The sequence below is a fragment of the Odocoileus virginianus genome, chromosome 14 (assembly GCF_023699985.2).
Source record: "Odocoileus virginianus isolate 20LAN1187 ecotype Illinois chromosome 14, Ovbor_1.2, whole genome shotgun sequence".
In the NCBI taxonomy this organism is placed as follows: Eukaryota; Metazoa; Chordata; class Mammalia; order Artiodactyla; family Cervidae; genus Odocoileus; species Odocoileus virginianus.
Window position 1 is genome coordinate 16,664,677 of NC_069687.1, and position 25,371 is coordinate 16,690,047.

Sequence of the window (25,371 nt, forward strand, 5' to 3'; positions counted from 1 at the left end):
CAGGGGCTCAGTGGTAAAGAATCTGCCTGTCGATGCAGGAGGGTGAAAGAGGAGAGTAAAAGGCTGGCTTAAAACTTAACATTAAAAAAAGAAAGAAAGAAAAAAAATAATAAGATTGTGGCTTCCAGTCCCATCACTCCATGTCAAATAGGAGGGGGAAAAGTGAAAATAATGACAGATTTTATTTTCTTGGTCTCAAAAATTAATGTGAATGGAGACTGCAGCCATGAAATTAAAAGATGCTTGCTCCTTAGAAGGAAAACTATGATAAACTAGACAACATATTAAAAAGCAGAACCATCACTTTGTCAACAAAGGTCCATCTAGTCAAAGTTATGGTTTTCCCAGTAGTCATGTACAGATGTGAGAGTTGGACCATAAAGAAAGCTGAGAACCAAAGAATTGTTGCTTTTTAATTGTGTCCTTGGAGAAGACTCTTGAGAGTCCCTTGGACAGCAAGGAGATCCAACCAGTCCATCCAAAAGGAAATCAACCCTGAGTATTCACTGAAAAGATTGATCCTGAAGCTGAAGTTCCAATACTTTGGCCACTTGATGTGAAGAGTCCACCCATTGGAAAAGACCCTGATGCTGGGAAAGACTGAGGGCAGGAGGAGAAGGGGATGACAGAGGCTGAGATGGTTGGATGAATTCACTGAATTGGTAGACATGAATCTGAGCAAACTCCAGGAGATATTGGAGGGCAGAGGAGCCTTGTGTGTTGCAACACATGGGGTCACAGAATCAGATACAAATTAAATACTGAATAACAACAAGATCAAAATATATAATAGCTCTACATAGAAAAGTGTCTTGGATATCTGCTCAGAACTGTGGTAAATGAGCATAGATGTACTCCTGGGTTGAGTATTCCAGGGTGTATCACACACTGTAGACTTCATAGGAAGTTGAACTCTGGGCGGAAAGAGGGAGGGATAAGTACATAAAAACTTAACTACATGCCTTTTTTTCCCCCCTGAGTTGTTAAAGTTTCCCTTTCATGGTAGAAAAAAGAAACATTTCTACTTCAATTATATTTCAAAAATCAACAATATATGGGCTTTTTAAGACAACTAGAAAATGTTGAAGATGGAAATTAGCATTGACTCCAATATGGTATTAGGTTTATAAATAGAATAAATACATCTTTCAGTGTGAATTGAAGTTTACATTTTTGTGCTTCTCTCTTTTGTGCTTTTTCTGTTCCTATAGAAACTTCCTTCATGATCCATATATCTATTTTAATCGTGTCAAGTCTTTTCTAAGGTAAAAATGCTCAACCATCTTTAAAAAAAAAAGTTCAATGAAAAAAAGAACTTCCAGCATTACAAAGGAAGATCCAGTTAAGTGGATATTCTCTCTCCAGTAGCATTTACATGTTTTCCTGTGCGACCACTATGTGGAAATGAATTGAGCACTCAATATTTTTATATGAAATGAGTACAGCAGTGATTTTCCTTTCTTTAAGTCATTTAAGTCTGGGATTTTCAAAAGTTAGTTTAGTGGCTGATCGTGATGTGTGAAAACATGCTAAAAAGGTAAGTGTCTATCTTTAAGTCAGATAAGTCAGCAATTTAGAATTCAGCATAGTTTGCCAGTGGAGGCAGTACTTTACAGAACCAGATCTCTTTGACTTGCCAACAGTGGGGTCTTGGTCTTTACTCAATCTCTTTCTTCCTCAATATTGTAATTAATAAAATTTATATAGCAGTAATATCTACACCATAAGCTTAATGTGAGAACTAATAAACATAAATCACTCAACACTTAATTGTAATAATAAAAGCTCAATAATAATATTTGCTTTTACTGCAGATAGTATTCTATTTAAAAATCTCTACTTTGATAATAGATAAATATTTTTATCTTATATATAGAATAAAATTAATTTGAATCTTTTAGCTGGTTTTCACAACAATAATGGACTAAAAATCCCATATTAAGAATACAGAATACTGCATCAAAGTCTGAAAAGAACCAAAAATGCATGGCATTGAATTGTGTTCTGAATGAAAAGATAAGGCATGTGTAGTGAGCTATTTCTTTTTAAATTGTCAAATGGCAGTAAATTGAATATTCTTGGTAATACAGTGAGAGACACATCATTACTATTAAGAAGAAACCTAAAAATTAGAGATGAACTGTCAAAGGCTGAATGAAATTCTGAAGGAACAATTTTAAAAATAATGCAGTCTTCTAGAAGTAAGTAACATAAAGAAAATGAGAGGGAGAAAAAGCAGTCACCAAAAGCTTATAAATAACTACAAAAATGATAGTAAATCTTCAACTACAGCTATTAATGTAGGCCAATGTGCTTTATCCATATTTTTCAGAAATTTTCTAAAGTAATAGGCCACAAGTTGAACATTAAATGTAAAATTATCCCTTTACTTAACAAGCCTTCCCAATGCTTAAATATTTACAGTCCAGGCTTGGAAAAGAAAGATAAGAATGGGAAGTTTCACATGACAACAAAAAATCCTAGCAACCATATAACTCACTGGCTACTGTGTTGTAAATATAATAGATGCCCATGGGGAATGTTTTCACTTCGAGATTGGATCTTTGATTTCTTAACCTGCATCTTCTAAAGCCATTGAATAAATACCAAAATGCACTCAATAGTAAAACAGAAAATCGGTTCGCAATATGTTAGAAATACAAAATTAAATGACTTGGGACATTATTAATTTTTAATCTTCCTCTTTGAAGATGAGACTGAAAAGAATAGAATACTTCTTCCTCTTTGATGAAAAAACAGTCTCTGAGTTTGTTCTCTTGTTCACTGCCCTTTTCCCAATACTTAGAACAGTGATGAAATAACATGTTGGCTTAATACAATTTCCTGAAAGAAAGGAATAAAATAGTTAAAAATTTGAAAGTAGAAGAGATAACATAGAGGAAGGAAGAAGGGTTTCTTTTTCAAAACAGAACACACACAATTTTTCTTTCATGAAGTTCGAGCACTGTTGTCTAGGTCACAGCTTTTGAATCCAACCAGAGACCTAAGCAACATATCTACCATGTGATCCTGGACAAATAACTTTGCTACACTCAATTCCTTCATCCCTAAAATGTAGTTATTAATAAAAATACATAAATAAACCATAGTTGTACAAGTTTCATGATGTATGTAAGTCAAACCTTAAGTGTGTAAGGCACTGTAAATCGATTATATTTCAATAAAGCTGAAAAGAAAAAAAAGTACTAAAATTCATTTGTGTTTTTATATTTTAAATGCTCTTTAAAAACAGGAGCAATACCTATTTAATATAATTTTATATTGTCTTATACAACCATATGCTGGCTGTCTTTTTCATTGATTTTATTGTTATTTTACAATTTCTGTTTAATGGTAAAGTTTATTTCTTAGGTGTGATAGACTTAAGGGAATCAATCCAGTGCCTATCCCATCTCTGATTTGTCCATTAACACTAATATATCCCAAGTTTTGCCCCTAAAGCATCTATATGGGGCAGCAGGAGCAGCAGGAAAGCAGTGTTCAACATTAAGTAAAGATCTGGGTCAGCACCTTAATAGAAATAGTGAATGTGCTGTTTCCTGTGCTTGCATTTGATTCATGATTGCCATAAGACAGCCCTGTGAGAATTCTATTGCAATTCATTCTTTTCACATAGCAAATCCTGAAATGTTTCATAAGCAGGAACATTTTTATATTGATGACTTTGCATTTGGTGACTGTTCTTTGTCATTAGATGGATGAGAGAGTGATAATATGTGATCAATGATGCAATCATGAGAACAAATCAGCTTAATACACTTTACAAAGGTATTTTTATTATGTTTCAGATTCCTGGTTTTCTATAATCACTCAAGTCAACTCCACTGAGCATACAAAATACTATATCTGTAGTGTTTATGTGTCTTAAAACACAAATATCCAGCCAGCATCCTTTATTCAAGGAATTTATAGAATGTTAAAGTTTGTTCTAGTTTATCACAAAGTAAATGGGAATTATGCTTGAGCAAAGCACAGGGATATGATAACGTTCTAAGGCTTACAGAGGCCGTATATTACATACAAAAGACAAATAAAAGTCTTTATTATTTAGAAAATGGAGTCTCATTGTTCTACTTTCTAAATGAACACATCCATATATCACTTGGATTTCACAATATTCAAGTTTGAATGATAAATAAAAATGAGGTAGTATTAGAAGATGATTGTTGTTTTATAGTGACGAAAGCTTTGTGAAATATGATCCACTCAAACTGTACTGATATAGTGAATTATATGTTGTTTTTCTCCCATTATTTATTTCCATAGAAAAATATAAATGCATTTAATTATTTCTTCTTTCTAACTTCTAGAGTTAAATAGTAAGAGAAGCAAGTGTTCTGGTCACTAACAATTTAGGTTTAGAGGTTGTTAAACAAACAAAAATTTTGAGATTCAAATAACCAAAAAATTAATATAAAATATCTTAAACAGTCAAATGTTTAATATAAGGAAATATTCTCTCTATTGTGAAAATGAAAGCCATTTAGTCGTGTCCAACTCTTTTCGACCCCATACAGTCATATAAGTCTCTAGGTCAGAATATTGAAGGGGGTAGCCTTTCCCTTCTCCAGGGGATCTTCTCAACCCAGGGACTGAACCCTGGTCTCCCACAGTGCAGGCAGATTCTTTACCAGCTGAGCCACCAGGGAAAGCCAGGAATATTGGAGTGGGTAGCCTACCCCTTCTCAATCGGATCTTCCTGACCCAGGAATTGAAGTTGGGTCTCCTGCATCACAGGTGGATTCCTTACCAACTGAGCTATGAGGGAAGCCTCTCTCTACTCTACGGACCAATTGATATTTAAATGTAAACATCTTTTGTAGATTTGATTAAACTATTTTAATAACTTTTTTCTTTCCTATTTTATGGTTAGCCTCCTCAGTCCCTTGAATCTAATCTGCTATCTTACTTCATGATCTCTAGATGGCAACAGTAATTGCAGCATTATTCATGATAGCCAAGTTATGAAAACAACCTAAATGCTCATCAAGGGATGAATGGATAAAGAATCTCTCTCTCACTCTGTCACTCTGTCCCTCTATCTCACACACACAAATAGCCAGCCATGAAAGAAAAAAAAATCTGCCGTTTGTGCCAAAATGGATGAATGTTGAAGGCATTATGCTAAGTGAAATAGCTCAGAGAAGAACAAATACTGTGTGATACCACAGCACATGTAGAATCCAAGAAGGCAAACTCACAAAAACATAGAGTAGCGTGGTGATTACCAGGTGCTGAGAGGTTGGGGAATTGGAAATATGTTGGTTAAAGAATACAAACTTGCAGTTAGAAGACTAATAGATTCTGGGGATCTGATCACAACATTGTGATTATAGTTTGATTCCATGTTATACTGGGCTTCCCAGGTGACATTAGAGATAAAGAACACACCTGCCAATGCAGGAGACGTAAGAGACATGTGCTCAATTCCTGGATTGGGAAGATCCCATGGAGGAGGGCATGGCATTCCACTCCAGTATTGCCTTGAGAATCTCATGGACAGAGAAGCCTGGCAGGCTGTGGTCCATGGGGTCACAATGAGTTGGACACAACTGAAGCAACTTAACACACACGCACTGTATTATATATAGGAAAGACTAAATATTAAGTGTCCTATCAATTATCACAAAAAATGATAATTATGTAATATGATGGTGGTGTTAATTAATGCTATGGTTCATTGGAAAAGAACTTCATGCTTGGAAAGTTTGAGGGTGTGAGAAGGGAGCAACAGAGGATGAGATGGTGGGATGGCATCACCAAATCGAAGGACATGAGTCTGAGCAAAGTCCAGAGATGGTGAAGGAAAGGGAAGCCTGGCATGCTGCAGTCTATGTGAGCACAGAGAATTGGACACAACTGAAAAAAAAAAAAAGAGAATTGGACACAAATTAGGGACTGAACAACAACAACAGTGGTAGAAATCATATGCAGTGTGGAAGTGTGTCAAATCAGCATGTTGCAACTTAAATGTACACAATGCTATATGCCAATTATATCTCAATAAGACAAAAGGATGGAAAAAATAAATAAAATAGTTCACAGCCAACTTCAGAAACATTTTATCATGCTGATTTTTTGCCAATCTTCTATCCTTGAATTCATTTCAGTTCAGTTCAGTTGCTCAGTTGTGTCTGACTCTCTGCGACCCCATGGACTGCAGCACACTAGGCCTCCCTGTCCATCACCAACTCCTGGAGTTTACCCAGACTCATGTCCATTGAGTCAGTGATGCCATCCAACCACCTCATCCTCTGTTGTCCACTTCTCCTCCTGCCCTCAATCTTTCCCAGCATCAGAGTCTTCTCAAATAAGTCAACTCTTTGCATCAGGTGAGCTATGACTATTACTAAGAATGCTATTTAAAAAAAAAAAAAAAGAACAATGAAGAGATGAAGTACAGGGTTTACCTCCAAGATAGTGTGGAGCATAGAGTCTGAGAGCTAACAAAAGACATCATCAAAAGAAGAAAGAACTGCAAATAATCAGATAGTGCTTAGCACTTGGTAGCCTGGAAGCAAAGTGGTGGTTGAGGCAAAATGCATAAATCTCCCAAATATTATTCCAACGGGAGAGACCCACTGCCAAAATTCAAGGACTGAGTTAGATACCTCTTCCATTATTGCTTCTTTTGTAAAAATCAATAGCTCATCAGCTATACCTATAGGGTTAAAGATATCTGTTCTACCATTTTTCTCACCTTTGAAACACATGCTTCTTCACACAGGGTTACTTTATTGTCAAGGAAAAGAGATCTGTGGGCTTCCCTGGTGGCTCAGTGGTAAAGAATCCACCTACCAATGTGGGAGATGCAGGGTTGACCCCTGGGTCTAGAAGATCTCCTGAAGAAGGAAATGGCAACCCACTCCATTACTCTTGCCTAGGAAATCCCATGGACAGAAGCCTGGCGTGCTATAGTCCATGGGATTGCGAAAGAGTCAGGCATGACTTAGTAACTAAAAAACAACAGCGAAAGAGATTTGAATCCTGAAAAACTAAAACTAGTGATGGAATTCATGTGTGAACCTGAAACTAATGCAAGCTGAGTTAAAGATTCTTGAGACTTTCTGAACTGAGACAATGGTTGATAGAACTCATCAAGGCTAAATATTAACTTATATGCCATCTATTCTGAAAGAATTCAAAGAAACTTCAAAAATCAATGTAACTGGCATGATAAAATTAAGAATTATCTGGATAAATTAAAATTAAGTCTGAAAAAATTAAGATGAATACAAGAAAGAGAAATATGCACAAAATTAATGAAGGTGTGAATAATAAAAATATTCAAAAGAACATATGAGCTGCAGTAAGGCTAGCTTTTACAAATTATCTCTGGCTTTTTGCATATGTACAAGTGAAGAAGAAAATGTTAAATTATTATTAAAATCTGGGGAGTTACAGTTATACTTTATTCTTAATAAAGGTGTCTACTCATTTGAACATTTTTATGCCCTTTTATCTTTTGAATAATGAGGGTTCAGACAAAAAATCACTGTGCAAAATTTGTTTCTAATAATAAATTCTCCTTTAACAAATCAAGAAATATAAAAAGGTGTGTTTTGTTAAGATTAAAAATGAGTCAAGACCTACGTGGGCTCAAAACCTAACGTGCAAAGAGGATGTGATTTTTTTACCTATTTTATTTCCAGCTCTTCTCTTGAATTTTCTTTATGAAAATTTTTGCCTCTACATTTCCTGTTCTTTTTTTCTGTAAGAAATTTTTCTAATTTAAATTGTGCAGTCTGAAATTGATGTCATTTTAATAATGATTATAAAAGTATATACAACCACCACCTGCATGATTTTCATCAAAAATATTAATAGCATTCAGCATGGTGTAAGCATTTACTACTTTAACATAATCCATATTTAAAGTAAAATATACAAAAAATATAACAGCAATAAAGCTTATGATGCTAGATAATAAATCTTCATTAACAGTTTAATTTCCAATAAGAAAACCATATATAAGTTACTTATTACATTGCAATTTACAAAAGCTTAATTTGGAAACATCTAAATGGTCATGCAAATGAATCATGGTATAGTTTCAAGGTGGAATTTTATGAAGTCATTTGTGAGACATTGTTAGGGTGATTATTAGAGAAAGTTCTGGAGTGAGATAATATGGACTAAAACCTGGGATTTGCTACTTATATGTGACCTTGATGAACTGCACATCCTTTTTATGCCTCGGTCTCTTTGTCCTAAAATGGGAAGCTCACGGCCACAGATGTTGGTAGAGGTGGTGGTACTAGCAGTAGTGATGGTGGTAACTAGTAGCAGTAGAAGAAGCAGTAGTAGTAGTGTGAGTCGTTAAAATCGGGTTATTACAGATTATTCAGTGACAGAAGAAAATGCTCATGAGGGCATCCCCAGCGGCTCACTAATAGCTCAGTTAGTGAAGAATCCGCCTGCAAAGCAAGAGACCCCGGTTTGATTCCTGGGTCAGGAAGATCCGCTGGAGAAGGGATAGGCTCCCCACTCCAGTATTCTTGGGCTTCCCTTGTGGCTCAGCTGGTAAAGAATCCGCCTGCAATGCGGGAGATCTGGGTTCAATCCCCGGGTTGGGAAAATCCCCTGGAGAAGTGGGATTGTGGCCTGGAGGATTCCATGGACGGTTCGTGGGATCTCACAAAGTCAGACACGACTGAGCGACTTTAGCTTTCAGCTTTCAGTGGCTCACTGGTAAAGAATCTGCCTGCCAAAGCAGGAGGCACGGGTTCCAGCCCTGCTCCTGGAAGATCCCACATGCCATGCAGCAGCTAAGCCCTGTGTCCCACAACTACTGAGCCTGTGCTCTAGAGCCCACATGCCGCAACCCGTGCTAGAGCTCATTTCCACAAGAGAAGCCGTCACAGTGAGAAGCTCGTGCACTAAAACTAGAGCAGAGTTCCTGCCTGTGGCAACGAGAGAAACTCCCTTGCAGCAACAACGACCCAACCCAACCAGAAAGAAAGAAAGAAAGAAAAGAAATGCTCATGACAAACTGTTAGATGAAAATAACAGATAATGGCACAGATTGTGATCTTGTCCAATTTCAGTAAGACTTACTTCTTTAATCCAAGATATACTTCTTTGAATAGGGCTTCCCTTGTGGCTCAGTAGTAAAGAATCTGCCTGCAGTATAGGAGATGCAGGGGATGTGGGTTTGAATCCTGGGTGAGGAAGGCACCCTTGAGGGAGGGCATGGCAACCCACTCCAGTACTCTTGCCTAGATAATCCCATGGACAGAGAAGCCTGGCAGGCTATAGTTCATAGAGTCGCTAAGAGTTGGACATGAATGAGTGCTCACAAACACACATGCATGTATATGCATATATATATCTACTATCATATATAAACTATAAATGTATAGATATATTTAAATATAATAAGGAAGCATAATTGGGAACATAGAACCCAAGCCCACTTGACGAGCTTGTGTGTTTCCCTGTTACCCGACGTGTAGACACTACACATTTTTCAACCATCAGTTAGTGATAGGGTTTGGTCACATGTCTAAGCAACAGAGTGCAACAAAGTATAGATCATTATTTTTCCTAAATGTTTATTAGGAACTCAGAGTCAAGCTTTTTGCTCACTAACAGGTGGTTTTTATAAATTGTGTTTTGAGACCATTTACTACCTCCAGTGGGGCATAAACAGTGGACCATAGGGCCATCTAAAATCACAACTCTGTTAAACCTCCTCAGGCAAGTTCAGTGAACAAATTACCCTATATTCTCCATGATAAATAATAAATATAAAGAAGCGGAATTTCTGGGAAAAAAAAGTGTCATTTCACAAATATTATATAAACACTTCATTTAGCTAAATATATATAACAGTTCTGGACATGAGTTTGGGTGGGCTCTCGGAGTTGGTGATGGACAGGGAGGCCTGGCATGCTGCAGCTCATGGGGTCACAAAGAGTCAGACACGACTAAGCGACTGAACTGAACTGATATAACAATTCATGTGATTTGTGTAATAATCACAGTTAAAAAACAAACAAGAAACAACATGTTTTATACTCACCTTCTCAAATCCAAATTAAAAACCTGGTAAGTTTCATGGAAACTTGAGGGAGATTTGACTGAGGGAATTCATTATCTATATATGTAAACAACTAGAGAAGGAAATGGCAACCCACTCCAGTATTCTTGCCTGGAGAATCCCATGGACAGAGGAGCCTGGTGGGCTATAGTCCATGGGGTTGCAGAGTCAGACATAACTGAAGTGACTTAGCATGCAAGCACTCATATGGAAACAGAGAAGGAGATACACCCAGGAATGTGATATTTTTGTGAGAGATGCCAAACTAAATACTTGGCTCAATTCAAAACTTTCATAATTCAAAGCTTGTCTTAATAAAATCTGCCAGATGTTTCTCTATTTCAACTTAAGTAGTGATATCATGTCCCAACAGTATAAAAACATTTTGCAATTTGTTAAGTCTGACAACTTCAAAATTAATTAGGTTTTGACAAAATGTTATTCTGTGGGGATTCATAGTATTTGGAACTTTATGCTTAGAAATATGACTGATATTTTGTAATATATTCATGAAAACTGGAATTTCAATTTCTCATAAAATGCACCTGGCATTGCATATGAGCTTGACCAAAAGGAAAAGAGAAAGTAAATTAACAATGGCTATTATCTGGAAGATAGGCTTAAGTATGGCTTCCATTTTTTATATAGCTTTTTATTTTCTTGAAGGGGGTTAGTATTTTCAAATTAATATGTACATTAAGACATTTTCTTAAGCGTTGGCTATATAGAAAGATAAAAGTAATGGAATTTTAGAGTAGATTGACTAGGATATTCAATATATGATAATGTGTAAAATGCATAGACACACGCAGAAGCCAGAATGCAAGGAAAGATGAGTCAATTTTCAATGACGGTTTTAGAAATATTCATAGCTATATAATTATGATGTTGAGTAATTCACTTATGGTAAATGTTACAATCCTTAATATCTTTTGTATTAATACCTTTTGTGTGTCTTTGAAATATTTTCTCTGCATCAGATTCCATATACACTGTCCTGTTTCCAAAGTAAACAAGTTCTACCTGTGAATAATACTTCTAGTGTGAATGTCAATGGTAATGACATGCTACTGTCTGAAAATTTTAAGACAGGTGTTTTTTTTTATCTCTTTTGTACTTTTTTTATTTTAATTTGAACACAATTAGGGAAGCTTTCCAGATATTCACAAATGCCTAGACCAAGACAAGTTTCTCCCTTTGATTTCATCCAATCTGCAAACCTACATACCTACCCTACTTTCTCATAGTCCTATCCTGGACCAAACATCTATTCTGGATTAAATAACTTCTCTTTTGTTCTTCAGTAATAAGGAGAACAACCTTCACTATTTATTATATAAGAAGGAGACACTTTTTTCCCTCTTCCCAGAGGAAGCTCGATCCAATGGGCTGACAGGGGAGTTCTAGGATAAGTGCCTGAGTGTCCTTGGAACTGGAGGCCCCTCATCCCTGACTCTAGCCTGTAAAAAGTATGGGTAACATCACCTATCACACAAACTGCAATATTTTGGAAGTCCCATCCTGCAACCACTTGGCCCAGAAATCACAGTGTGGTGATTATTTTACATGGAATTAGAATTCTCAAATTATACAAGCATGTTATAGCAGGGAGTTGGGAGCTGGTAGGGATAGACTCAGTTTCACAATGCTGGGGTTTCTTCTGTTGGTTTCATCAATACTCAAAAATTTAGCTTAGGACTTCCTGGTGGTACAGTGGATAAGAATCCAATGCAGGAGACACAGGTTCCATCCCTGGTCCAGATTCCACATACCATGGGCAAATAAAGCCCATGGGCCACAGCTATTTAAACAAGTTTATTTGGCTGTCAGAGTTACTAAATCCTCAAGTTTCCTTTATACTCATCCTTAGACTGTTGTTGTTCAGGCCCTAAGTCGTTTTTGACACTTTGTGACCCCATGGACTGCAACACACCAGCCTTTTCTGTCCTTCATCATCTCCCAGAGCTTGCTCAAACTCCTGCCAATACAGTCAGTGATAGATGGGGAAACAGTGGCAAACTTTAATTTTGGGGTTCCAAAATCACTGCAGATGATGACTGCAGTCATGAAATTAAAAGACGTTTACTCCTTGGAAGGAAAGTTATGATCAAACTAGATGACATATTAAAAAGCAGAGACATTACTTTGTCAACAAAGGCACGTCTAGTCCAAGCTATGGTTTTTTCCAGTAGTCATGTACGGATGTGAGAATTGGACTGTGAAGAAATCTGAGCGCCAATGAATTGATGCTTTTGAACTGTGGTGTTAGAGAAGACTCTTGAGAGTCCCTTGGACTGCAAGGAGATCCAACCAGTCCAATCTAAATGAGATCAGTCCTGGGTGTTCATTGGAAGGACTGATGATGAAGCTGAAACTCTAATACTTTGGCCACCTGATGCAAAGAGCTGACTCATTTGAAAAGACCCTGATCCTGGGAAAGATTGAGGGCAGGAGGAGAAGGGGACGACAGAGGATGGGATGGTTGGATGACATCACTGACTCAATGGACATGAATCTGGGTAAACTCCAGGAGTTTGTGATGGACTGGGAGGCCTGGCATGCCGCGGTTCATGGGGTCGCAAAGAGTCAGACACGACTGAGTGTCTGAACTGAACTGAACTGAACTGAACTGAACTGAACTAATACTGTCCAACCATCAGGTCTTCTCTAGTCCCCTTCTCCTCCTGCTTTCAATCTTTCCCAACATCAGGTAGGAAGCCAAGAGATACTTGGAGTAACAGCAAATTTGGCCTTGGAGTACAAAATAAAGCAGAACAAAGGCTAACTGAATTTTGCCAAGAGAACGCACTGGTCATAGCAAACACCCTCTTCCAACAACACAAGAGAGGACTCTACACATAGACATCACCAGATGGCCAATACAAAAATCAGATCTATTATATTCTTTGCAGTCAAAGATGGAGAAGCTCTATACAGTCAGCAAAAAAAATAAAAATAAAAAATACTGGGAGCTGACTATGGCTCAGACCATGAACTCTTGATTAAAAAATTCAGATTTAAACTGAAGAAAGTAGGGAAAACCACTAGACCATTCAGATATGACCTAAATCAAATCCCCTATGATTATACAGTGGAAGTGACAAACAGATTCAAGGGAGTAGATCAGATAGACAGAGTGCCTGAAGAACTATGGACAGAGGTTCATGACATTGTACAGGAGACAATTATCAAGACCATCCCCAAGAAAAAGAAATGCAAAAAGGCAAAATGGTTGTCTGAGGAGGCCTTACAGATAGCTGAGAAGAGAAGCTAAAGGCAAGGGAGCAAAGGAAAGATATACCCACTTGAATGCAGAGTTTTAAATTATAAAATATTAATCATATGCAAAGGTACAGATATAGGTCAGTAAAGTGTACTCACATGCATGCACACTCACACTCACAATAACGTTTATTTGCCTCTTTTTCTACTACTCAGCAGCAACAAGAATTTGAAAAGGGTGCCCATAATTGCAATGAATGCTTTATAGACACAAGCTCTTCAGAACAGCATATGGCACTTTAATTCAAATTCACTACAGAGTAAGGAAAGTGCTTCACAGTGGAGTATAATGGAAACTAAAGAGGTACCTAGGGGTTTTTAAGGCTAGCAAAAGACTTTCAGATAAGAAGATAAAGCTATACTTAAATACACCAGGCACACTATATATCTTTTCCCCCTTGGACAAAAGAATTCTAGGCATATTTTAGTTTACATTTAGCCTTGCTTCCTTTCCTCACCATTCTTTCTTTCTTTTTTTTTTAAATTATTTCTCTGAGCTTCCCTAGTGGCTCAGAGGTAAAGAATCAGCCGGCCAATGTGGGAGATGAGAGTTAGATCCTTGTGTTGGGAAGATCCTCTGGAGAAAGAAATGACAACCCAGTCAAGTGTTTTTGCTTGGGTAATCCCCTGGACAGAGGAGCCTGGTGTGCTATAGTCTGTGAGGTCGCAAAGAGTCAGTAACTAAACTCAGTAAATAAACAACAACAGCATTCTTTCTCTCTCTTTAGCTTTTGTTCTCACTGGACATATTTCTAGGTGCTAGGGATATAGAAGCATCTGCCCTCAGGAGGAGTTTATTCTGTTAGCCATTAACCAATATTTGTGTGAAGTGAGTAATTTAAGACATAAAACTACAGTAACATCCTCTGTCCATGGGATTTTTCAGGCAAGAATGTCCTTTTCTTCTCCAAGGAAGTGAGATTATAAGTATGCTATTTAAAATTTCAATTTTTTTTTATATGGAAAATGAGGTTGGCCCCTGCCCTACCAACTGGGAAAACATCATTTTATATAAATATACTGTGGGTAACTGGAAGTTTAATATAAAGGTAATAGATTATAATCATAAATATCTATACAGCATGAAATACATCCCAAGCATTGTGCTAAAGGCCACAGGAAATGCAAAATTTTGTTCTTGCTTAGGCATCAAACTATGTCTGACTTTTGTGATCCCACGTGCTGTAACCTGCTAGGTTCCTTTTCCATGAGATTTCCCAAGCAAGAATATACTGGAGTGGGTTGCCATTTCCTTCTCCAGGAGATGTTCCTGACCCAGGAATGGAGTTCAAGTCTCCTGCATTGGCAGGCAGATTTTTACCCCTGAGTCACCTGAGAGCCCAAATGCAATATAGGGATGACTGTTTTCAGTATGGAGAAGGCAGTGGCAACCCACTCCATCACTCTTACCTGGAAAAATCCCATGGACGGAGGGGCCTGATGGGCTGCAGTCCATGGGGTCGCTAAGAGTTCAACACGACTGAGCGACTTCACTTTCACCTTTCACTTTCATGCATTGGAGAGGCAAATGGCAACCCACTCCAGTGTTCTTGCCTGGAGAATCCCAGGGACGGGGGAGCCTGGTGGGCTGCCGTCTATGGGGTCGCACAGAGTCGGACACGACTGAAGCGACTTAGCCGCAGCAGCAGCAGTATTTTCAATACGGTCAGGAAGAAAAATATAACCATATTGAGAACAGTCACAAAACCATATAGAAAAAAATAAATTAGATATATGAAAAAATAAATCTATGAGAAACTTTATCATCTGCATAAAAATCACCTGGTTTCTGGTTAAAATGCCAGTTCTTAGGCAATTCTAGATTTATAGAATCAGCATTACTAACAAGATTATTAATAGCCTTAAGAATTAAGAACTGCATTGTTAAATTCTAGGGGCTTCATAAGTGCGCTAGGGACTCTCATTGTGGAAAACAACCCTATGAATGACCTGTGAGGACTCACGTAACATCCGCCTTGTTCAGCAGCCTCAGAATTCACACTGGCTCCCCAGGAAGCACCTTCCCTCTCAGTTGGGACCTGGGCTGGGCCCCTGAGTGCGTCCAGACAGGACAGGGCGGGCCTTGCTGGGCCTGGGCTCCTAGCAGGTCGGCCTTTTCTTAGTGACTCTCATGTTCATTTCATCACCCTTTTGTCTCTTTTGCTCTGAGTGGCATCTCTGCTCAGTCCTTCAGCAATGTCCTTCTATGGCTTGTGGATTAAATTCTCACCCCTCTACTCCTCCGTAAATCTGCTGACAATTTAATAGGAACCTTCTTCTGCATCATCACAGTGTAATTACTACCCTCAGGAATGTAACATTTACATTATCTGATAAATAACACACATTAGTATATTGTATTTATAATATTTATAGGTTTGTGTGTGTGTGTGTGTGCTTCATTCATGTCTGACTCTGCAATCTCCTGGATGGAAGCCTGCCAGACTCCGCTGTCCATGGAATTCTCCTGCAAAGAATACTGGAGTGGGTCTCCATTTCCTTCTTCAATTATACAATACTACAGTCTGATATGGAGTCTGCACGCAGATGTATCTAACATTCCTATAATAATGAACTTTGTAGCCTTGGCTTGTTGTTTGATTCAGGATCTGAGAAAGGACTGCACATAATTTTTAGTCGTGTCTTTTTATTCTCCTTGAATAGAGCTCAGTTCTTCAGCCTCTTTTTTCTTTTCTTCTTTCATGATGGTGACATTTCTGTGAAGTCTGGGTTCCTGTTATGCTGAACAATACGACTGAATTGTTTATTTAAAGTGCAGCTTGTCAGGCGTGTGCAATCCCGTCAGCAGTGCCCTGAAGTGCATTGAGGTGGAGCAGCTGAGCAGGAGATCGGGACAGTTAGGTGTAAGCAAGACTGTGATTTTATTGACTGCATATTATTGGGGGGAAAATGAAAGAGGAAGTTGGGGTCATTGGCCTCCATGAGCTGCAACCGTAGAATGTAAACTGGCCAGGAGGAAAATGAGACACAGGGCATTGGAGGATAGTGCTAAATTGATAGAAGACTTACCCGGCATTCTTCAGAAAATGAAAGAATTTAATATCAATTCCTTTTGTGCTTGGGGATTTTTGAGACATTTCTGGTAAATTTATATTTTATGGTGGTTTAGTTGCTAAGTAGTGTCTGACTCTTGAAACTCCACAGACTGTAGCCAGTCAGGCTTCTCTGTCCATGGAATTTCCCAGCAAGAATACTGGAGTGGGCTGCCATTTCCTTTTCCAGAGGATCTTCCCATCCCAGGGATAGAACCCTGGTCTACTATATTGCTGGTGGATTCTTTACCAGCTGAGTCACCAGGGAAGCCCTTATATTACACACACACACACACACACACACACACACACACACACATATAATTCTTGCTATTTAAATGAGATTTTTATACAAAGTGATAATTGTACTGGATACATATTAGTAGTGGTGGTAGTGGTTTAGTCACTAAGTCGTGTCTGACTCTTTTGACCCCATGGACTATAACCCACCAGGCTCCTCTGTCCATGGGATTCTCCAGGCAAGAATACTGGAGGGGTTGCCATTTCCTTCTCCTAACTGAGCTACAAGGGAAGCCCATATTAGTTGTAGTATTTTTTTTATTATTACCATTATAACTACTTATAATTGAGGATATGTGATTATTTCAATCACTTGACATTCCCAAAAAAATATTTCAGCCCTCATAGCTCTGTTTTGGAACTATGTGGACTTTTCTTCCCCTTTCATTGATTAATAAAATATCATATCTCTACAAATAAACCAGGAAAATAGCAATCAGATTGGTAAGGATGTTTATATTGTAATGTGAGCATCCATACAAAACTGAGGTTAGAATAGTCACTTTCTGGCCTTCTGACTATATATTGTCCTGGGACACATTTTTAATGGGTGCCTTAACACCCATCCTTGGTCAGGGAGCTGACCTTTAGGAGTATATAAGAAAAGAGTATTGCCTGGAGAATTCCATGGACAGAGGAGTCTCGCAGGCTACAATCCATGTAATCACAAAGAGTTGAACACAACTGAGTGACTAACATACATACATACTAAAAGTGTTTAAGGTTTAGCTAACCAAGTAGAAAGCATTAAAATATCAACTAGTGTCCAATCTGGCAACTTCTTCAGTTGGTTTGTCTCTTTAAGATATTTGCACAAGAGATAAATATTTCCATACCATCAGCTAGTTTGGAGCACATAATAACATAAACTTTCAAATCAGCTGTCAGTAATTAACTTTCTTATTGTCTGAGCTTCAGGAAACAGCAATAAACATTATCTCTGGATTTTGTTATTGTTCACCATGGAACTTCCAAAAAGATGTCAAAAACTTTGTCATAGCTGTTAATTATGTTTTTCTTACTGGCTGAGAAAGAGTTAGAGAGATGCTAGCAAGCACAGTTGAATTTAATCATCATAATTTCTACAAACTGATTTTATCTCTGCCACTGGACTTTATTCTTGGTACTTGAAGGCATATAAATATTTTCTCAGAAAGTAGAAACTCAGGAATATGCTGAAGCAGACTTTCTACATAGTCATGACCATGTAGAAGACACGGCAATTAAGTGATCTTCTTTTACCTAGTTCACATGTTTTATACATGTGATTCCAGAAAATTAAAAAAAAAAATCCTAATTTTTTTCTCTTTTCCAGGGGATCTTTTTCTCTTCTCTGCCAGAAGCCATCCTAGATGAAAACAAAAGTGACAAAAGACAGAAACTCTTGCTCTGCTGGAGTCTATCTTCTAGAAGAGGGAGTGAACCAATCATTTAACTTCAAAAATATGGTGTTAATAATTTTTCATAGGTGCTACAAAAAATACAAAACAGAAACATTGCACAGAGTGACTTTTCATGGAACGCTTCTTCTAGAGGAGAACATAGGCAAAACACTCTCCGACATAAATCACAGCAGGATCCTCTATGACCCACATCCCAGAATTTTAGAAATAAAAGCAAAAATAAACAAATGGGACCTAATGAAACTTAAAAGCTTTTGCACAACAAAGGAAACTATAAGCAAGGTGAAAAGACAGCCCTCAGATTGGGAGAAAATAATAGCAAATGAAGCAACAGACAAAGGATTAATCTCAAAAATATACAAGCAACTCCTCCAGCTCAACTCCAGAAAAATAAATGACCCAATCAAAAAATGGGCCAAAGAACTCAACAGACATTTCTCCAAGGAAGACATACAGATGGCTAACAAACACATGAAAAGATGCTCAACATCACTCATTATCAGAGAAATGCAAATCAAAACCACAATGAGGTACCATTACATTCCAGTCAGGATGGCTGCTATCCAAAAGTCTACAAGCAATAAATGCTGGAGAGGGTGTGGAGAAAAGGGAACCCTCTTACACTGTTGGTGGGAATGCAAATTAGTACAGCCACTATGGAAAACAGTGTGGAGATTTCTTAAAAAGCTGGAAATAGAACTGCCATATGACCCAACAATCCCACTTCTGGGCATACACACCAAGGAAACCAGATCTGAAAGAGACACGTGCACCCCAATGTTCATCACAGCACTGTTTATAATAGCCAGGACATGGAAGCAACCTAGATGCCCATCAGCAGACGAATGGATGAGGAAGCTGTGGGACATATACACCATGGAATATTACTCAGCCATTAAAAAGAATTCGTTTGAATCAGTTCTAATGAGATGGATGAAACTGGAGCCCATTATACAGAGTGAAGTAAGCCAGAAAGATAAAGACCATTACAGTATACTAACACATATATATGGACTTTAGAAAGATGGTAACGATAACCCTATATGCAAAACAGAAAAAGAGACTCAGATGTATAGAACAGACTTGTGGACTCTGGGAGAAGGCGAGGGTGGGATGTTTCAAGAGAACAGCATTGAAACATGTATATTATCTAGGGTGAAACAGATCACCAGCCCAGGTTGGATGCATGAGACAAGTGCTCGGGCCTGGTGCACTGGGAAGACTCAGAGGGATGGGGTGGAGAGGGAGGTGGGAGGGGGGACCGGGATGGGGAATACATGTAAATCCATGGCTAATTCATTTCAATGTATGACAAAAACTACTGTAATGATGTAAAGTAATTAGCTTCCAACTAATAAAAATAAATGGAAAAAAATAAAAGAATATTTTAAAAAAATAAAAATAGATATTAAAAATGAAAAAAAAATTAAATAGGTGGTCATGGTAGAGATCATGCAATTTTAAAAGATGACCTCTAAGCAGGGACATGGTTAAAGAGGAGTGGCCAGATGAGTGAATTTGGGGATGGGGAGAGAGTTTTAAACCATCACACTTTATGTTGATCAAGCATTGGGCATGATATGGTGGAAGATGGAAGGAAAGGACAGAGAGGAAAAGGAAGATGTGGGTATGTGAGATGTAGCAAGAACCAGTACAGTGAGAGTTGAACAAGCCAGGCAGCATAGTGTTCCACATATTTTGAGTTATCCTAACTGCAAAGGGGGGACATTTGATCATGGTGTACTGTTTTTTTGTTTTAGCAAAGAAGTTGTAGTTCAGATAGTAAAGAATCTGTCTTCAATGTGGAAGACCCACGTTCAAGCCCTGGGCCTGGAAGATCCCATGAAAAAAGGAATGACTACCCACTCCAGTATTTTTCCTGGAGAATCCCATGGACAGACGAGCCTGGTGGGCTACAGTCCATGAGGTCACAGAGAGGCAGATGTGACTAAAAATAATGTGGAATTTCTCTTTCAAATAGACAAATATTGCTAGTTTTAAAAAGGAAGATTATTGTGACACTATTTTTGTTATGTGTTAGCAAAGTAAGAGCTGTATTTGTGTCCTTGGTTGGTAAATATAGAATGCAATATAAGAAAACTATTGCAAAATAAATTATGGAGTTTTAAGCCAAAGGTATTTTTTCACTCTCTTTTTTCTTGCCATTTTATTTTTTTTAACTTTTTATTTTATATTGGAGTATAGTTGATTAACAATGTGGCATTAGTTTCGCGTGTACATAAAGTGCTTCAGTATACAAATACATGTACCTATACCTTCTCAAATTTGAGTTGTTAGGGAGCTCTCTGTGCTATAGAGTGGGTCACTGTTGGTCATCGGTTTTAAATATTGCAGTGTGAACATGTCAAATGTATTAGATACGGGTCTTAGAATGATTGGGGAGAGAGGGGAAACAAGAATTTCAGGTTTTAGGTAGAAAGCAACTGAATGTATAATCTTGCTACCAAAGAAACAGGAAATACTGGGATTTGAGGGAGGTGTTGGGAGAAAGGAACCATAGATCTGAGAGCTGACATCTCAGAAGAGATATTAATAGGAAATTAAAGAATAGTCTGAAAAAAGAAAGAATAGTCTGGCAGATGGGTACATTAAATTAAAGCCATAGATAAATATAGTATATGAAAAAATACATATGGTGTATGTTATCTTTCTGGATATAAATAATTACATTAGAAAGATGACCTCTTACTCTGATATTATATTATACAAATACATTCCATCGAAACAAAAGGAAAGCTATCCTTTCCCTTTATAGTAGGGCAGCTGTTGGGAAGAACTTCATCAGGATGCTGGATTATGTGCTCAGCCCTAAGTTAATCACAGAGGTGGGGCATGGGGTGACGACAATGACACCTTGCTTGTGTGTTTGCTAGAAAAGGGTCCTACTGAAGGGATATCTCCGATAAATAGATGGTGACATTATACCTGTAGTGAAATGAGAGGGAAAAATCTTGCACAGCCAAACAATGGCTGTAGCATTCAATCAAGTTGACTCAATTTTTTCCTCTTTAAGCCAATAATCTATCTCCACAAAGTTCACCAAGAAAGTAAAGTGTCAACCACCACTATTAACGGCTGAAAAGGTCGATTACCTTGAAGAATAAATGTCATATTACGAATTGGAAAAAGAAAGACTTCACAGAGCCAAAGCACTGCTTCCTCAGATAAGCACAGTAAGTGCATATTCGTCTTGAGACTATTCTTTTTAATAATGGGAAAGAATTCAAATAGAATGCAGAAGTGGAACCACATAGAAATGGCAGCAGAAAGCAGTGCGTAGATCATGCCTAGAATAGAGTTAATTGCTCCAGAAAAGCTAAGATTAAGAACTCCACGACAACACGGATCTAAATGAGTATATAGATACATACTGACCAGTAGTTCAATTTTAACTGTAGAAGGGATAGCTTAAATAGGACAGTAAAAGGGTTACACTTCCTGAGCCATTTAAAATGCTTTCTGAGTCACCAGGCAACACTGTACTCTGTATTTCCTAGAGAACAAGGCATATGTTTGACAGAGGATCTTTAAGTCACAAAGCAGTTGGCAAAGTTAATAGGCTGGCTTCAGAAAGCAAATCTGGAGGTAGTCTAAAAGTGGATAAGTAGATGGGGCCACCCACTCAGCAGTTCATTCGCACTATACAATTCAATGATTGTTTTCTTTCTAGTAGATAGATGGAAACATATAATTGAGGACAAAACATCTTTCTGTAAACTTTTTAAAGTTGATTTATAGTTGATTTACAATCTTGTGTTAGTTTCTTCTGTAAATCAAAGTAACTCAGTTATACACACACACATATATATACATTCTCTTTTAGATTCTTTTCTATTATAGTTTATCTCAGGACACTGAATATATACACATATATATACATAGTTGAATATAGTTCCTTTTACTGTACAGTAGGGGAGCTTCCCAGATAGCACAGTGGTAAAGAATCCACTTGCCAATGTAGGAGACTCAAGAGACTTAGGTTTAATCCCTGGGGGGGAAGTTTCCCTGGAGTAGGAAATGGCAACCCACTCTAGTATTTTTGCCTGGGAAATTCTATGGACAGAGTGCCTGGCGGGCTACAGTGCATGGGGTCACACAGAGTCAGACCATTAAGCACACACACATAAACACACACACACACACACACACACACACTATAATAGGGCCTTGTTGTTTATCCATTTTACATGTAGTAGTTTGCATCTACTAACCCCAAACTCCCAGTTCATTCCTTCCCTCCCACCTCCACCCCGGTAAGCACAAGTCTATTCTCCAAGTTTGTGAGTCTGTTTCTGTTCTGTAGATAGGTTCATTTGTGTCGTATTTTCGATCCCATCTATAAGTGATATTATATGGTATTTGTCTGTCTCCTTTTGACTTACTTCACTTAATATGATAATCTCTAGTTGCATTCAAGTTGTTGCAAATTGCATTATTTCATTCTTTTTTTATGACTGAGTAGAAATACTTCCTTTTTAATATCAAAAAATATATTGTATATGACGTGGCTAATGCACATTAAAAGATATATTTCTATGGCTCTTAGTTTCAAGACTACTTTTCTTTTGCTCTATTTGACCTTACATCTCACAGTCCCAACATTGCCATGACTAGCAAATGGTCCTTCTTTATTGCTATAATCATTGAGACTTTCTATACCATATGCTTTCTAAAGGATGAACATGAAAAAAGTGAAACTAATCATTTAAATTAGTTTCAGGGATACTGTTCCTGGCACAGAATAGAGTTTATGAATCTTGTGCAGCTATTTCAACTCACAATGTACCAGCTTCTGTAGATTTAACTCTCAACCTATCCTATATTTTCTTGACCTTGAACACTTATTAACATTTTATGATTCTAGAATAGTCCTTACGCCATAATGGCCATACTCTTTTATGATCTATTACAATAATAGATTACACAATTATTTTACAGGATAATATATTCAAATCTTCTGAGTTTTTAGAAAGCCTTTGAACAAAATGTGAATAGGTCTAACAGGGTAAAAGAAATGACCTAGTTACATCCTCTTAAACTCTGACTTATCTCTATAAAAGGAAAACCTGACTCAGCGAAATCCATCAGCAAGATCAAAGACTCCTTCCTTCTATCTTCAGGCTCATAAGAGGGAATAGTTTCTCTATTTCTACAAAAACAGAAATATTCCTTCTTATCTCTATTCTAATAATTAGCACACAGATATAACACCAGTATTATATTTTCCTTTGTTTTAAATATAAAATTCATTTTGAAACAAGTATCAAAGCCTCGTAACTATATTTAGCCATTTCATATTATATACTGCTTCTAATGGTGAATTTCAGTAGTCTCTTTGAAAGGAGCATAAATCTTGGAAGTCAGATAAAGTTCTTTTTGGCTTCATGGTTGGGTTCCAGGAAAGTGAAATGAAGTAGGTTCGAAGTCCTCTCTGGAGAAAACGGAGCAACACAGCTGTTAATCATGTTTGTGGCAAGCAGAAATGCAAAGCCTCTAAAATAATCAGGAGACTTACATCTAAATGAGCATAAAGATGAAATAGATAGAGGTGCATAAAATATTGCAGGGACTTTTTACTATTATGTTCATTAAAGTTCCAGCTTAATGCATGCTTTATTGCCCAGAAATTCATTTCATTTGCATTTTAACTGGGTTTTAGTCAAGTTAATCCTTTTTCTTCCCTTGCAAAGAAACTATTCAGCAACTACAGCAAAATACTGAAAGAAGAGAAATAAATTGGAATATTCTACTTATACTAAAACTTTAATCTGTCATAGTTTACTAAAGAAAAACGATGTCTATACCAAGGTCAATGGATCACATTATTTTAACAGGAAAAAGTATCTATGTAACATCCAGTAAGCTCTATTAGATAACAAAAAGAAATGTGTTCATTTATGCTAAACATTTAACATTAAGGGAGATTCAGCAAAATCAATATCTTATTTTTACAGGAGTGAAAAATGATAAAGTAACCACCCATTTACAAACATGCTATTAATTTTCATAAGAGGCTAAAATATGTAATACCATGAATCATTTAAATGGTGTGTAAATTAAAGAGCAACCCAAGTTGTACTTTGAAAGTGTGAGCATTCAGTTCACATCTTAACCTAACAGAGAAAGCTCTCTTTTTAATGTAGAAAAGTAAGTTTATTTCCTAAATCCTAGTGACTGTAAGGTCCACATGAAAACAATAGAGATTTGGCTGTGGGTCAGTATTTTAAAAACACAAACTGCTGAGCCCTTAGTAAAATAGTAAATAGTAAAATAGTCTCTTCGGGCAAACAGAAACCTTAGCAAATCTCAAAGAAAAAGACGTGAGATGAAGGAATGAAAAAACAATGAAGACAAATAATGTCCTCAGACAAAAGGAAACTTTCTTCATTATCTATTTTGAAATATTTAACATACATATATATAGATAAAATACAGTATTTTGATCATAACCATCAATATTTGTTGAGAACTATCTCTAAATTTTCTTTTAGTAAAATGTCTTTTTAAAGTCTGTGCTCTTAAGAAAATATGAGCATTAAAAAAAAAATACAGGAGTATAGTTGCTTTAGAATACTCTGTTGTTTTCTGCGGTACAGCAAAGTGAAATGTATATATGTATCCCCTCTTTTTGAATTTCCTTCCCATTAAGATCACCACAGAGCACTGGGTAGAGATTTTCCTGTGCTATACATTTCAGTTCTCATTGGTTATTTATATTATACATAATAGTGTAAATTTGTGCATCCCAGTCTCCCAATTAATCCCAGCTCCCTCTTTCCCCCTTTTCTGTCCATAGATTTGTCCTCTATGCCTGTGTCTCTACTTCTGCTTTGCAAATAGGTTCATTTGTACCATTTTCTGGATTCCACATATAAGTGTTAATAAACAATTTTTTTTCTCTTTCTGATATCATGCTGGATGACAATATCTATAAATGGCACAGTTTTATTCCTTTTTATAACTGAGTGATATTCCATTTTATATATGTGCCACATTTTCCCTCACTTACCACCTGGGACCTTTTTTTCACAAAGTGCACTGGTTACTCTAGTTTACCCGCCTTGTGCTGTGCTGAGTTGCTCAGTCATGTCCAGCTCTCTGTGACTCCATGGACTGTATTCTGCCAGGCTCACCTGTCCATGGGGATTCTCCAGGCAGGAATACTGGAGTGGGCTGTCTTGCCCTCCTCCAGGATTACTCACCTAACCATAAGTCATGTTTTCCAATTTGGGGTGACTTTTTGTGATGT